Source organism: Urocampus carinirostris, chromosome 6 (genome assembly GCF_059441175.1).
Source record: "Urocampus carinirostris isolate Australia breed hairy pipefish chromosome 6, RoL_Ucar_1.0, whole genome shotgun sequence".
Taxonomy (NCBI): Eukaryota; Metazoa; Chordata; class Actinopteri; order Syngnathiformes; family Syngnathidae; genus Urocampus; species Urocampus carinirostris.
Genome location: NC_142354.1, coordinates 9,500,597 through 9,513,592, shown reverse-complemented (window position 1 = coordinate 9,513,592; position 12,996 = coordinate 9,500,597). Strand labels below are relative to the sequence as shown.

The following is a 12,996-nucleotide window of genomic DNA, read 5'->3' as shown; positions in this document are numbered from 1 at the left end:
TTGTGATTTGTTTATTTATCGCGCGTGTTTCTGTGGGTGGGTTAAAACACGGAACTTTCCTCCTCTGCAAGGCGCGGCGCAGACACGCTCACACATGGAGCAAAGAAGGAGGGCGCTACCGTAAAGCCTCTGAACAACACAGCGCGCAACTGAAAATGTCTGAATTTTACCAAAAATGCGCATGGAAAAAAAAATTATTATTTTGCCGTGCGCTCGCGTGCCACTGGTTAACCCCTCAGCGTGCCATAGGTTGCCGACCCCTGTTGTAGAGAATAGTTCTAAATTACAACACAGATATGTCTTTTCGTGTTATTGTCATTGGTGGTTGCCACGATAACCATTGCATTTGTTTATCGTTCCTAAAAGATTTAAGGAAACTCCAGTGACCTGAATGACTCGGATGATATGGAAAGAGAGAGGAAACATTTTTGTTAGATAACTCCCACCGCTGTTCAATCCAGACGTATAAATTGAGGAATTGATTTGTGATATCCTGAGTCCATTGTCAGTATTAAATTAAGTACCGCCAAACCCCCCATTTGGCTCCTGTTATGTACTATATGAATACATGGTTCTTCACGCTAGAGCCTCCACTTTCTCACCCATGATTCATTTATGCTAGGTTTACTGGCGGCAGCTTGATTTCCTTTTTCAACTGCCATCTGATGATGAATCGGATTTTAAAGGACACAGTCACAGTCTTGTTCCCCACATTTGCATATTACTCTATTTTTATTACAGTGTGTATTTTCCGTAGCACTATTTAAATACTCTATCACAAAACGTTATATTGGGTATTTTTGTATTCTATATCTTTATTTTATTATTTGATTTCTCAACACAAGGATACTGCTGGAAGTGTGAATTTCCCTACGGGGATGAATGAAATATCTATCTATCCATCTATCTAAATAAATACACTGTAAATCTTAGGTTGGTGTTGTATTCATAGTTTAGTTTTTAATAAATGATTGTAATCTTGGCAACATGTATTCAATGACATTCGTCACTTACAATGCTTAGTTTTAGCAAAGAAAGAGTCAAACTTAATTTTATACAAATTTTTAATCAAAATTTAGTGCTGCTCGTTATAAACGAGTGCCCATTATGCATGTGTAAATCCGATGTTTAAAGCAAACGAAGTCTATTTCAAAATATCCTCTACATCATAACATCATAGGCCCCGCCGCGAGCGGCAGCCTTTCCAGCAGCTCGGTGTTATTTTGCACTTTTTGTGATTTATTGTTTTAATTGTCTGCTTCTATCTTCGGTGTTTTTCGTCCCATTTGACAACTACCCTTTGGATTACTTTCTATCATATGGTTATGGGTTTTAACGCACAAAAATGCGTTTGTTCGAGGAATCAACTCCTTGCCCTGAAGAATTCTCGTGCCGGCGTGATGAGGGGGCCATATTGTGGCTGCAGAGCCGGAGCTAAGGTGAAGGCTAAGCGGCTAGCGGCGTTATAAGCCTTTGGTACTGTCCATAATCATGGGAAATGAACTCTCTACCAAATAAGACCGACGAACTGGCTGTGCTGGTGAAAAACATCAAAGCGTACAGGGAGTGCAGTAATGCTGTGTTTTACGGAAACGTGGCTGAAGTCTAGCATCCCGGACGCCAACGTGGAGCTACCCGGCTTCAGCGATTTTAGGACAGACAGAGACACAAAAGCCTGCGGGAAGCGGAGAGGAGGCGGACTCGCTATCTACGTGAACACGGGGTGGTCTAGCCCTGGGCACAAAGATTTCCATCTGCTGCAGAGACGTCCAACATTTGGCCTAGCGTGTGATGTCATCCACTCCGCTGTTGCTAAACTACAACACAGCACCCCGAGGCCATCCTGTTAATCTGTTAATAAACAACCAAAGGATACTGCTGGAAGTGTGAATTTACCTACGGGGATGAATAAAGTATCTATCTATCTATCTATATCTTAGAAAATCTTTTTTTAAAATAATTATGCATTTATGTCACTCTTGGCCTTCCATACATGTGTGACCTCAACACCTCAAAGTTGATATGATGGGTAGACTTCTGTCATTTGTTTTTCTTACTGTATTATAACAGTATAAGATGACAAACAAAAAAATAAAGGAAAATAAAGTCCATAATCTGTCAAACACGTTATGCAATCGGTGTACAAGTTCCCGATCTAGCATCGTGACACACCACAACCGGACAACAGAGCATCCCACTCTGACTTTCCCACTGCCGAGCATCTACCGGGGGAAGCTGCCACACAGAGGCGCCATTGTGTGTCCGCCATCGTGATGTCACGGTGCTTCAAACAAGTCGAGTTCAAAGGTCAACCCGGAAGATTAGTCACCCAACACGTGGGCCATAAAAGTCATTGACGCATCCCAACAGACTGTTTTTCTTCCATAGGACGGTCGTTTAATATGTTCCACAGGGGCACACTAGTGGGCGAAGTGGGCCCGTGCCGCTCGTGGTCACAGATATGGCGTTAATAAATGGGCCTATTTTTAAACGTGTGCCATACCAACAGGGGCTATTAGCGGCCAAAGGCAAAGGGGTACAAATAATTGACAGGAGTCTATTGATGCGAGTACAGAGCATAAAAAGACGGTAAAGGAGACCACAAGGGTACGACATGGATCTGTTATGATGTGAGGATCCCAAAGTGAAATTGTCATATAGCGGGGATAGAAATCTATGGTGATGCATAGTTAATGCCTTACAAATCCCAGTTACCCCAGATAAAAACATTGAAATAACAAAAACAATAACCAACCTGTCATGATTACTGAAGGTGGGGCACCTGAATCTGCTCCGTTGGCGCCAACAGCCACGGACCCTGATTGGCTGTTGTACTCTTTTTAAACCCCTGCCTTCCTGACAACATTCTTCAGATCGACAGCAAACCTACGCTGCACGCTACACAAGCTTTTGTGACTCCTGACACTATCCTGCCCTGTTTTCCGTCGCCGATCTCTTTTCTGGACCCGTTTATGTTTTGGCTCCTCCGTCCCGGCCATCGACCTGTTTTTTTCTCGCTCTCGACACCGACTTCGCTCGACACGGAAGTGCCACTTCCGCATTCCAAGCGATCTGCTACCCGTGACCGACAATCATCGGATCGTGGGTGCAAGTCCTTTCCTCCTTCTGAATAAAGCCGAGTAAACGAACGCAATTGGGTCCCTTCATCATTCCTGGTCCGTGACAAGACCAGCTTTTTATACAACGTCAAACAGAGGCAGACATGCATCTTAGAGATAGCACTAACCTCTGCAAATGTTGAATTTTATAAGTTTATGGCCAGTTTGTTAATGTCACATAATGGGGAAAACGCCTTAAAAAATTCCATCTTATTCCCCACCGTAAAGTGAAAACGTCGTGAGGTGGGTCTACTGTGCCGTAAAAAAACAGGAATCTAAAGCACACACAATTAAAAGCTGGACCATTTTTTGTCAAGGAAAAATAATTTTGTACATACAAAGCTGCTTTGTTAAAAAGACCATACTAGTTTTTGATTGAGTATTTAAAGCATCCCTCTGGTGGTCGATTTGTGGTATTTGTAACAGGCATGTTTTAAGCCACCTATAAATGTTTTCAAGACACGTGTGAGTCACGAGCAGATTAAGTTGTTCATGACCAGTGTTGGGCACGTTATTCTCAAAAAGTAATTAGTTATGATGACTAACTACTTTTTTCAGAAATTAACTGAGTGAGTAACTGAATTATTCTATTGTCGAAGTAACTAGTTCCTTTACACAAAAAATAAGTTATTGTATGTCACAGAATTTGACATTTTCTGAGCAGTATTCAAGTCCATTGAATAAAGAACAGACAAATAGTTGTGTTAGCAACAGATTTATCCTACACTTGAAGTGTGACGAGGCTGCGGCTGCATCGGCTCGCTACAACGGGTCAGGTGTATCGACATTTCGTTCTGTGTACATTGTTACAAAGAATGACAATACAAAGGAAATTATTATTATTATTATTATTATAAGCAATAAACAATGTAATAAAATAACAATCAGCAGTAACAATTTAAAATGATTTTAATACATTAAATCTATCTCTCATAACCTGAGAAAACGGGTCTAGTAGAAATATGCTACTATATTTAAAATATGAACTGTAAAACAATATGAAGTGAAACTCACTATTGAATAACTCACAAGCTCTTGTCAGACAACTACTCAACTAGACATATGCTACTGTACTTCAAGTATTTTCATACAGCAAAAGTATGTAAGTGTGTTTAACTCCCCAGTGTAAAATAAATAAATGAAACTCTCACAACCTGAAACACTGGTCAACTACAAATAGGAAACTACACTTTAAATATTTTCATCAAATCAAAAGTCGACAGTAAAACAATATAAGGTGACTATTCAATCCCTCTTTATATGTGATGGTATGTGCTAAATAACATATGAGCTACATTACCCAAAATGCCACATTGTTACTGAGCATGCGCATTGTCCCTTAATGTTGACAGTTGTTTGTTATGGTTTACTTGCGAGTGACATGAAAGTTAACACCCGTCCATGCAAACACCCCTCGTCTCATTTTATTCAAATTAACGCACAGATAATTAGCTAGATTACCCGATTACTAAAATCTATACCACTGTTAATGCTGCACTCCAATTTCTCTACCAAATGATATTCCTTTGTGTGTGCATTTTAAGTATTATTACTACCATAATTGTAAATGATATACAGAAGTATCTCTACTCTCAAATGTCTGTACATACAAAAGCTTCAGGTTACAAAGTACCTGAAAAGGAAATATTGCCTCTTGTTACAAAGGCGTTAAGGATACAAAGTCAAAATTACAGTACAGTATGCGCTGTCATTTACTGCTCCCAGAGTTCTACCTGGCAATGCATTGCTCGTCGTGTCCCTTTCCCGCTCAGTATACACCTGGCAAACATGTGCCCATGCGTGAATCCCGACATGCTCTTTGTGTCCCCTTCCTGCTCTGTAAACGGTCTACTGTATGTTTCAGTAACGAAAAGCTATCATTCACAATGGCTCCACAAAAGAAATGCAGAAAAGACAAAGAGAAAAGAAGAGGAAGATAATTTTTCTGGCCATCGAAACAAAGCAAGAGATAATATAAAAGGTATAAAAACACACACTGCTGTGCAGTGGGAGTTCAGAGGCGACAAGGACGAGGACGCAGCCATCATTCCATCAGCCCAAATTCAAGACATTTTGTCAAAATGCCATGAAGTATTGGAATTTGCGGAAGGAATCATTTAGAAGAAGTGTTGACGGGTTGGGCTCATTTTGATGACGTCTGCCTCGAGAATTTTTGACGCCTTGTCAAAAGCCGGCCAATGCTGACATCATTGCATCCGTTTTTCAAGAAACGTCAGGCAAAAAACAATGCTGGGGACCAGTCAACTAAGAGGCCAGTTAAAAGTGAAATTAATAGTATTATTATTTCATTTCATTCTAATTTTAACATGTATTTATGATTTGATGCCGCTTTGGGGAGGCAGTAGCTTAGGAGGTAAGGCGCTCGTCTTGGGATCAAGAGGTCGCAGGTTGGATTCCCGGCTCCTCCGTGTTATATGTCGAAGTGTCCTTGGGCAGGACACTGAATCCCTAATGCCCCCAATAAGCAGGTAGGTGCCTTGCATGGCTAACACTGCTATCGGTTAGTTAGTGTGTGTAAAAAGGGAAAGTGTGAAGCACATTGTAAAGCTCTTTGGGAGGTCTTCAGTGACTTGAAAAGCACTATAGAAATGCAAACCAATTACATTCTATGATTTTTTAAAACAAATACACTTTTGCGGGTTTGGAACAGATTGGCGCATTTACATTTGAAATGTTTCTCTACTTACAAATGTTTAAGGTTACAAAGCTTCTCTTGGAAGACATTAAATCTGTAAGTAGAGTAAGAGTAAGTATATTTCATTTAGTTCATGTTGATAAGGCTACTTGTAAGATGCCCAACCTTATTCTTGGTTCAAAACAAGGCGTCTTTTCGTCTGAACGGTATGATAGTTACACAATGGCAAAAAACAAAGACAACATCAGAGTCAATTCGACTGTTAAGGACCAAAACAACAAGCTCGCTAGTCGCTTCCTCTGTTCTCCTTTTGAGGAACGCGTTGCAACATTCATTTTTTTCTGTTCTTGCGTGTCTGACTGAAGTCACAGGTTTTGTTTGCTAAGACAGTGTGATTGGGCCGGCACGGCATATTTGACCTCACAAACACAAAAAGGGGATAGTACACGGGGATGTGAACACATCAAATGTTCTTGATTACACAAATATCTCCTCTCTTTTAAAGGATTTTATACATTTGACTATAAAGGATTTTAGTTTAATGCAATGAAGATTTTCACTGAGTGGGCTTTAGTTCAATGAACTAGGTCAGGGCAGGCTATATTGGACAAAAATTGAAGAGAGGGAGCGATTCAAAAGTATTAATATATGAGTGTTAGGTAATTTGACGCTATTCGATCCAGAAGGACTTGAACACATTTTTGAGACGTCTAGATCCTCTCTGGGTCCTACCAGCATCATCACTTAGTAGTTAATGCTCAATCATTTAGCAGCTAATGCTAGTGTCACAGACCTTAACTACCAATGCTATAGAATTGTAGACACTGTGTCAGCTTACTGCTACAGCTAACACCTTTGCAATTTGCATCAATGGCATCCTATAATACAACTTAAGAGTGCAAACATTCAGTGTTTACCTTGATAGAGACGATAATTCGTTTACAAACAGGAATCGGCGAAGCTTCTGTGTATGATTACATCTCTGGAAGGTGAACCACGACGGGGGACAGTCTATGAACAAGAGACCAAAGCACAGAAAACATGTTTGATTATACAAAGCTGATAAAACAAAGACATCTTGGTGCCTTAAAGTCTCTAAAGTCGATGATGAAGTGACAGCCTATAATACTTCACCACTAGAGGTCGTTGTAGCTTGGAATGGAGCTAAAGTGTGTACATACAAAGGAGGCACACCCAAAAACCAGATGGATACTACTTGGTAAATTTCGTAAGCCTACTTCCTTTATTGTGTGAATTTTAGCCAGTGACAGGACATAAAAGCTGCTCCTAATCCCGCCAACAACAAAACGAGCAAACTTGATACACCCGCAGCGGCAGAGAAGAGCGTATTGCTGGAGTTGGTCACAGCTGGTGTAAGTAACTAAAGGGGCCAAGATTGAACTTGAAAAGTGTCGAGACCCAGGATCATGGAACATAGCGGACCATCATGTGCAGGGCTCATTTATGGAAGGTACAGTACATAATTGAATAAAGGTCCAATTTTGAACCATAAAATACAAAAGTGAAATGCACATGAAACAAAATAAACACATGGGGGCACAAGACAGGAATAGCATCCTAGTGACACACGGCCATGAGGTGTCATCGTGCCACCCCTTGCCCGATCTCTACATCCGTCCGTCATATAGCGCCATCCTGATTGTGTTTGAGAGGGAAAACTTCTCATTTTATTGTGATTTAGTGTGTTTCATGTCCTTACCTTGCCCATAAGAGTACCAAGAAAGTTAAGGGGGAAGGAAAAGTGAAAAACATTTAACCAACAATGAGTAGATGAAGGAAATAATTGCAAAATGCAAAAATGGTGTACGAGTGTTTGCCACCAAAATGCTGCTTAAAATGTTCAAAACTGCTTTAGCTTCTTTACCAAAATATTAATCTTTATAATATACACATTTAGATAGATTGAGATAGATAAATATATAGATGGATAGATCGAGAGATAGAGATAGACAGATAGATAGATAGATAAAGAGAGATGTCTAGATAGAGAGATGGGGATGTCTAGATAGAGAGATGGAGATAAATACGTGTAGATAGATAGAGAAAGAGAGATGTCTAGATAGAGAGATGTCTAAGATAGAGAGATGTCTAGATATAGAGACAGATATGTCTAGAGAGATGTCCAGATAGAGATGTCTAGATAGAGAGATAGAGAGATGTCTAGATATAGAGACAGCGATGTCCAGATAGAGAGATGTCTAGATAGAGAGATTTCCAGATAGAGAGATGTCTAGAGAGAGTGAGAGAGAAATGTCTAGAGAGAGTGAGAGAGAAATGTCTAGATAGAGTGAGAGAGAAATGTCTAGATATAGAGAGAGAGATAACTAGATAGAGAGGAAAGATGTCTAGATAGAGAGAGAGAGAGATGTCTAGATAGAGAGATGTCTAGATAGCGAGATAGAGAGATGGATCTCTAGTATGCGCCTCAGTGACAAGCTACCTTGGAAAAAATCCTCTTTTTGTCTCCTGTGGTCGTAGGATGGCAGCCAAACACCATCCTTCTTTCAAGTTTTGTAATATTGTTAATTTCTAAATCTTAAAACATGTTTGTGAGGTAGTTTGTGTGTTTTACCTAATAATTTCAATCACTTATCTTTTACATAATTAAACTAAGCCGTTTACACCACCATGTGTCGCTCTAAAACACAAATTAGGGCTTTACACTCCTGATTTTTTAAGTTTGTAAGACAAAGTATCATGTGAAGTAGGCCTGGAAACAATGTTCCTCTATTTTCAGCAGGCCCCCAAAAACATGTTCGATGCTTTCAATCCGTCCATTACTTGTGAAAACAACACCAAGGGTGTCCATGACAAAGACAGTAGAGCAGGTGCGAGAGCATATTTGGCAAAAGCAGGGTGAATGAGTGACACGTTCAAATGGGGAACAAACTGAACAGGTGCAATAGCCGCACGACCGCACTTCAAGATGCTTTTCTACTTTTAACACACGCTAATAGCAAAACAACACACACAAACATTTTTAACACAGGCATAATTGTGAAACTTCACTCGAAATATTCTCCTAATAATTGATTGAAGTGTTGTAGGGAGTTTGAATGCAAAATAATGTATTTACACTGCAAAAAATAAACCGACAGAAAATTGCCAATTTTTGTTATGTTACGATAGTCAGGACCAGAACGGAGACAGGACCCACTCGCGTAACGTTTCTCACAGTTTTTTTGGGAAGAAGGGAAAGGAGCGCATACACGATCCGGAGATCGCTGGTCGCGGGGAGTAGGTTGCTCAGACACGGAAGTGGGACTTCCATGGCGAGTGATGGCAGTGCCGAGAAAGAAAAAAAATGAGTCAGTAGAAGAGCAAGAATTTGATCGGGATCGGAAACAAGTCGAAAGCCAGGAGAGGAGAGTAGACGTGGTCAAGATCAAAAACGGATCGTTATTCGGGGCGGGAGAACAGACGTGGTCAAGATCAAAACAGGTCGTAATTCGGGACGGGAGAGCAGACGTGGTCTAGCTCAATGTAGACGGACCGACAAAAGGGGACTGACAGGAGGGAGTTTAAATACAGACAGGGAGCCAATCCGTCAAAAAGTTGCAGCTGGCACCATAGGGCGGGGCCAAATGAGCGCCATGGCAACCATAACAGAAGCTGGTGTCACACGGGCGGGTCCAATTGGGCGCCATGACAACCGTGACAAAAATATTTTGCTTTCTGATTTAGGAAAATCATTCTTAACAGTTAATTATCTAGAAGACATTGGATAATATATAATTTTAAGGAATATTTTCTCCAAGATTAGAAAAAAAAATACAATGAGTAGAAGACATTTCCCAAAATGATTTTGCACGTCTTAAGGACTATTTTCTTTTGGGATTAGTCAAAACAAGTGAATGAATAAATTAAACACATTTATGATCTACTAGATTTTAAAATTAAAACATATCTTAAAAGAGGAGGGAAAAAGAAAGATTGTTTGGTTAGCTATTCCGTTCTGGCAGTCCCTGCCCTAGTTTTAGCGCATTTTATCAAATAATACTTTGGTAGTTAGCTTTATTTTAGCATCACCTTAATAGTTCATTTTAAATAATTTAGAAACCAAAGCTAGTGTCTTGGACCTTAACTACTAATGCTAGGATTGTTGACATAGAGTCAGGACCAGAACGGAAACTGGACCCAATTGCGTTACTTTTTTCACAATTTTTATTAGAGGAAAGAGAAAGGGCTGCGCCCACTATGCGGTGTTCGCTGGAAGCAGGAAGCAAGTCGCTCTTGTACTTGGATGGTGCTCCGAACATGGAACTGGAACTTCCATAGCGAGCGATGGCGGTGCCTGGGACGGAAAAAATGGGTCGGTAACCGGGACTGGGAGAGCAAGGCGTGGTCGTGGTCGGAAGCAAGTTGTAAGCCAGAAAAGGAGAGAAGGCTTAGTCGGGGAAAAAAAGAGGTCGAAAGCCGGGATTGGTTTGGAAATTAAACCGAAAGCCAGGACAGGAGAGCAGACGTGGTCAGGATCAAAAACGGGGTCGAAGCCGGAGACAGACGGGAGCAAAAAACGGGACAGGTGAGAGTCAGGGTCGAAAAAAAGGCTTGCCTAGTGTTCATTGAGGTTCGCAGACGGACTGACAAAGGGGTACTGACAGGACTGGGTTTAAATAGGGACAGGGAGCCAATAAGAACCCACGGCAGTTGGCGCCAAAGGAGCAGGCACAGCTGAGTCACATCAGAAATCAAGACACATAGTGCCTGCTAAACGCTTATTCTAATGTCTTTGCATTAAAGCCCCATGTTTCCAATTTTTATAGAAAAGTAATAAAATATAGAAAAATAGTAAGTTCATCAATTCAGTTCTGGCGTTCCCTGACCTGGATTTAGCATGTTTTGCTAATAGCGCCGCTATAAGATTATGGAAAAAAAATTGCTTTGGTGACAAGTTTCACTTTAGCCGATAGCATCACTTTATTTTATCACATTTAGTACTAGCACTGTGCAAAGATCAACTCTAGGGTCTTTTGGACAGTTTCACTTTGGTAGGTAATGCTTATTAACTTAGGAGTAAATGCTTGGGTTTCGGACCTTAACTGCTAGTGCTAGCTAGCGTTGATGATGTAATGCCTGCTAGCAGCTAGTTCTAATGTCTTTACACAAGGCCTCATATGTTAAATCGTGCAAAAATTTAATAAGTAAACACATGTCCTCATATTTCTGAGTTTTCTTTCAATTAAACAAACATGTAAATAAAATGGTCAGAATTGTACTAACTAGACACTATTTTTTTTCTAAAAATCAAACTTTGTATGTAATAAATCGTAATATGTTTTTGCCTTGTCACCCTCCCCTTTACAAAATCAATTCTCGATACGAGGTCATCTGCCATGATTACTGATGCGAGGCACCTCAGTCTGCTCCTTTGGCGCCAACTGCCCCGGATGCTGATTGTCTGCTCGTCTCTTTTTAAACCCCCAGTCTTTCTGTCACCCGTTGTCAGTCGGTCTGCGAATCTCAGCTCACGCTAGGCAAGCCTTTTCGACCATGACTTTCTCCTGTCCTGATTCCTTTACTGAACCTGACTACGTTTTTGCTTTTTTTATCACGTATTTTGACGGAATAGATGCAACTTCCTGTTCAGAGAAAACAGGAATAAATAAGCAAACATATCTGTTTCCTGATTGCCCCCACCCCCTTCTAGAAAGGAATTCAATCTTAGATGATGAGATACAGAACCTGTTGTCCAAAAGGTTTTCAAAGCTTGGGTATTTAAAACAAAATACAAAGTGTCGTATTTGTGAAGGGAGGAAAGGGAATCAAAATCTTAGTATGTGATGTCACTTCACAAAGTCGACTGTAATTCTTACCGGCAGCTAGCAGAGTTGTAAAAGGTCCATGCCAGTCAGCGTAAAATCTGTGAAAATTGCAAAAGCGATGCCTGCTTTGGCTGTCGGCGTCACAGTGGCTATTCATCATCTTTCTCACTCCACTTTCCACACAATAGCTTCCTTCCCTCCTCCCACTCTTACTATTCCGCTAAATTCGTCTGAGAGCTGGAAACAACTGCAGCAACAAGAGGAACTTTGTCTAAATCGACTTTTTTTCTCCCCCTTCTTGTCTTTTGCAAAATAAAAAAGTAAGTAGGATGCAACGGCCACTCAAAGCACACAGCTGAGCCCAAATGTGATCGTTGCCCAGTCCCTTCATTTAGGAATATTCTTTTCCATGGTTTCCTTCTCTAACCACCTATGCGAGCCACTTGGCTTCAGGCTGGACTAAGTTGCTTCGACCGCATGCCGTTTTGATATATGCACATAGCGTAGTGTCATTTTTCGAATATGCACCGCACCAACTGCTCCACTCAATCAAGGAGATGTTTAGAAAATTAGAAATGTCGAAAATCACGTTATACATGTCATAGAAAATCTTACCGGAGCTCCTTAGTCCAAATGACTTCAATCTAGAATATATTTTTTGTTCTCAGTAAAACATTAAATCGCTTACATAAATCTTTTTTTAATTTAATACATTTCATCTTTTCTAATCAAGATTTGTGCGTGTGTGGTGTGTGGATGTTGCTTAAAGACTCCGAAAAGGCAGAAGCCAATTTCGTGAACATTTACTCAGTTCAGCTTTCGGCCTCTGCAAGTTTCTTTAGCTAAGTTTTGGGTCAAGGCACCCTCACTAAATGCCAACAAAATCGATCAACATCTGCTTTTGTGTACAAGGGGCTCTGGAGCTGCAGGTGGCTATTTGGCACTCCCTAGTGGCTCCCTGGCCCCAACAACCTCACTCAATTAAATGCCCAGCAACACAGCCATTATGCATGTGCTAGATTAGACAAGTTTGCTTATTTAAAAAAAAAAATCTTATTTTACCAGAAGAATACACTAAATGTAAACTATCTTACAGGAGAAAATATTATTATTTTTGTAAAATTGTGCGTTGGAATAAACTTGGTAGAAAAGATTAAAAAACAGCATACCATTAGGTACAAACAATTCCAAAGACATACTTATTTAATGAGATTTCCATTTGTCGAAAATATTTTCCTTACCTTTTTGCACAAAATAAACCGGGTAGATCAATTGTTCATTTTAAGTTTTTTGGGGTAAAAATGTATTTTTTGCAGAGTGCAATACTGCACAATTTGTCAAATGCCTTACAACATAGGGCCACTGAGGATTTCCTTTTCATTTCATTTGGACTTTAACTAGAACTGTGCCCGTGGTCTTCCATTCCCTACTATGT

At 40.4% G+C, this 12,996-nt stretch overlaps 1 protein-coding gene across 5 annotated transcripts in view; it reads right to left on the bottom strand.

Annotated features, from left to right (window-relative positions):
• tfeb (transcription factor EB) overlaps nucleotides 1-12,996 on the bottom strand; it is a 63,679-nt gene that overhangs the window by 29,352 nt on the left and 21,331 nt on the right. For 3 of the 5 annotated variants that reach the window (XM_088337783.1, XM_088337782.1, XM_088337786.1), the window contains exon 2: nucleotides 6,693-6,786. The gene's annotated coding sequence lies outside the window, so the exon portion shown is untranslated. Of the gene's footprint in view, nucleotides 1-6,692; nucleotides 6,787-11,612; nucleotides 11,667-12,996 lie in introns of those variants that run through there. The other 2 variants (XM_088337784.1, XM_088337785.1) reach the window with 2 other exon arrangements.